Here is a 4,474-nt window from a genome sequence, read left to right as displayed (position 1 = left end):
TTAGTTTAGATCAAATTTGGACGAAATTACATATTAAAAACCTAGAATCACTATTTTAATATTTTTGTTGTGATGGTATAATATTATTCGTGGGTACATGAAACTTCTAAGTATACTATTTATATATCTATGATAGTATCACGGTTTGTTGTTGATGTATAACGCGTTATAACTTATAAGTACCTAATAGATATTATGATATGATTAATTTGGAATTTATTATAGGTACCTATTATAGGTCAATTTTTTTTTAATACCATAGATTGATATACCGTCTCCGCTCAGAATCGTTTTTCTTATACAGTGATATTATATCATTGAATTCAAATTTAATACTGTCCATTATACAGTGACCCACTTCTAACCTACTGTACAGCAGAGCGACATCCACTTACCCACCTTTTTTTATATAATACTTAAAAATAATACTATTAAAAGAAATTTTCGCCCTCTGCCTTGTTAATAGTTAATTATGTATTTATATTTTCAATTGAATCTAATAAAATTGAAATACTCCATTTGATAACACAATTACTAATTAGACATTAGAATTAATTAGTAAGTGATATTATACAGTGCATATTTGTATATTCCCAGTCATTCCCTAGCATTTCGGAGAATTCCCACCCAAGCTCGTGGGAATAACGAACCGAAATTAACAAAAAAAAAAAAAAAAATAATACGAAAATAAAAGTTTAAGTTTTATAACTCTGATGTATGAAATGAAATTTGGCTTGAAAACCATTATTTCAGAAAAAAATGCATTTTGCATTGAAATCTGCTCTCTAGTTATAACATTTTTAGTATTATTAATGATTATTATTAGGGCTCGGAAGTTGATGCATTTTGCATTTTTTTTTAGAACTTTTTAGACGATGCTCTCCTGGCCACAAATGTGTTTCATTAGCATGTGAATCTGAATATCTAGTTTTTATTTTGCATTTTTGCATTTTTTTACTTTTTAAGTCATTTTTGGACATTTTTAGGTTATTTTCCTACATTTATAGTCATTTTTACTGATTTCACACTAGTTCACTTCTTATCGTTTCTTGTCGACCATTATGCCGATGACTTAAAACTTGGAAATTACCACAGACTAAGTTAGTATCTATCTGATTTTATCTCGCCGATTACATTTGTCGTTGTTGTATTGTAGTGAATATTATTATACCTACATTTTATTATTTTATTTCATTTTTTGAGGATATTTTTGTCATATTTTAAGCAACTCAAAGCTTTGATAAATTTATATAGAATTTTATAGTAAAATAGAGTAAAATATTTAAAAAAAAATGTTTTTTTAAGTTAAAAACTAATATTTGCAATTTTTTAGGTCATTTTTAAAGGACATTTTTTGTCATTTTCATGTCATATTTGCATTTTTTATTGTTTTTAAGGTTATCAACTTCCGAGCCATAATTATTATCAACAACCTATTATTTATAGTCAAATTATTAATTTCAATTTTACTTAAGTCACATAAATCATTTTAAATTACAGTAAAAGGTGAAAGTTATCAATATTACATTTTAATGGTAGCCAATATAACTCAAAAAATTACTTATTTTTAATAGGTAGGTATTAGATATGTATTATAATTTTTATTTTGATAAAACTATTATAAAGATATTTATTGAATATTAATAAAAGTAATTCCCTATTTTACAATGTCACTAAATTAATTTAATTTAAATTGAAAATTATTCAGTTGGTAACAATTTTGTACACATTATGTAATTTAAGAATAATTATAAAAATATTAACGCTTTGATTAGTATTGACATATATTTACATAATTCGGATTGTATGTTCTATAAAGGAATGATGACATATCCCATATATTTATGTAATCATGGATTATGATATTCGGTATTTTGGGATTGTACTTATACCTTAAAATATATTGTATTAGCTGCAATGAAGTAAATTCAAATATTGTCAATAACAAATGTAAACGATATCATTGAAGACTAGTCTTAAAAATGTATACAATGTCCCTCACAATGTATTGTATTACCAGTTCAAAAATATTAAAGATATATATAAGTACCTAGGTATATTTATTTTTATAAGCATTTAAGACTTTAAGACGACTAAATGTTGTCTCCGTATTACAACATGTCAAAAACTGTGTATAGCACGGGACGCAATTATACTACCTCTGAATTTATAGTAGAATTACCAAAATTCCAAAACGCATAGGGAAGAACTTAATCTGTGTCGTAGTGTTTTAATTTTTTTTTAATAGCACAAGCCAATAAATTGTATTTCATACACAAAGTACCAATTATTTTTGAAAATGATAGATACCACATATTTTTTTGAAATAATATAAGTTTCACATATTTATGAGTTCTTTAGTAGTTCTGTTATACAGATGGGATCCGTTCCACTGTTGTGAATCATTTCATTTAAAGTACATACAAATATATTAGCTACTAGTATAGGTACAGTTTTTATATTAGGCTATAGAAAATATTTTGTAACCATTTCGTCTAGTAACAGCTTTCAGTCAGGTGTACAATTTGACCATATTCATTAATTGGGACATAAATAGGTAAAATATGATAAAAGTTGAAATTATAGATAATACATAGAGGAATTTTCATTGAAAATGTTAATTTATCATTTATAAAATGTAGTTCGACGCTCATTATTTTGAACATTTGATGAATATTTTCTAAATCAAGCTTTACTGGCGTTTTTAAATCAATGGGGAGAATATTTTCAATACTCTTTATTTCTGATAGCATTTGATAAGGTGTCATTAATTTGAGCATTGGATAATATTATCTATATCCTAGTTATAAACATATCTAACTCAAACATATGCCTTACTGACAATATTTATAGAACAAGAAATTGCAAACTCTTTAGATATGGAGGAAATTATTGATAAGTTTTAAACACCGACACCAATACAGAGAAGATTACCATTATAAACGAAAATGCTTTTGTATATTATGTAAAATTAGTTGTATATGTAATAATATGTAAACTAATAATTTATTGTTTTATTTTATACAATTGTCAATAAAAATATTAAATTTACATCTAATATTCTTTATTTTCATAATCAATAAGACGGCGTCTAAAAATTTTAAATTTATCATAAACTAATTATTATAATATAGAGACAATATTCATCTTACTGAATTGTAGTAGGTCAAATAACCCTTAATAAAATAATACTACACACCCAGTCAAAAATTCCTGCACATACCAAGTTTCAATGACACATAATTTTTGGTTTACAATGAGACATATATCTCATTACGATAGAAGATAGAATAATAGTTATTTCATACAAAAAAGTAGCAGGTTTGCCGCGTATCATTCTTTACGGGTGATAAAACATTACTTACAAGAAAATAAAGTACGAATAAATAAAAAAAAAAATTACATTTCAAAGCTTGACTTATCTATAAATTTGGATGCATTTTGGAAGAATTATAGCTCAAATCATTATATTATTATCATTATTATCTTTATTGACGGAGAAAAAACTCCATTTACAATACAATATATATATAAATAAAATTGTGTAGTGACACAGATACAATCAAATTAAGTACAAATAATATAAAATTCACAATCAATTATATAATAAAGAACAAAATATGAGGTATAAAATTCTATAATAAACATAATTAATTATTAGCTAAAATTAATATCCATAGTATTTCCTATAGACATCAGTATATTTGTAGGTGATGATTTTAAATATGTTTTGGAAACATCATTAATTATAAAACTTTCTTGATTTCTGGTGAATTTAGTATTTATTCGAAAATAAATAAGGGCAGTCTATTGAGTTATTTAGTAGTTTTAATAAAAATGAATAGTGAAGGATATTTCTCCTTGTATTTAGCGATCGAAAATTAAAATATGATAATATTCCATTATAATCTGAATGACGTGGATGTTCTAATTTAAATGTAAATGCTAAGAAATGAAGAAAACGATTCTGAACAGCTTCGAGATTATAGGTAACTCCTATATTATTTGAAGATCAAATAAGGGATGCATATTCTAATTTAGATCTGACAAACGCAAAATAAATACTTTTAAAGGCATATAAATTATTAAACTTAATACAAGTTCGTGTAATGAAGCCAAGATTTTGAAATGCTTTATTGGTAATTTTATCAATGTGTTCATCAAAACATAGTTTGGAATCAAAGGTTATACTTAAGTCGGTATAAGATTTCACCAGTTCAATAGAAACATTACTACTGATTATATACTAATCAGTGTAAGCAAGTCCGACTTATTATTATTGTATAAGCATAATACCTAATTTTTACACAATGCCTGTCAACGCAATAATAAAAATAATCATTTAAAAAAAAATAGGAACCTTATCTAGGCATATTCTGAGACATTTCTCATTCATATAAATAATTTATTACCAAAAAAGTTGATTTTAAAATAGAAATAAGTTTAAAATGTTCCTTACAATCTTGATACACCT

Source organism: Acyrthosiphon pisum, chromosome X (assembly GCF_005508785.2).
Source record: "Acyrthosiphon pisum isolate AL4f chromosome X, pea_aphid_22Mar2018_4r6ur, whole genome shotgun sequence".
Classification (NCBI taxonomy): Eukaryota; Metazoa; Arthropoda; class Insecta; order Hemiptera; family Aphididae; genus Acyrthosiphon; species Acyrthosiphon pisum.
This window is presented reverse-complemented; position numbering follows the sequence as displayed.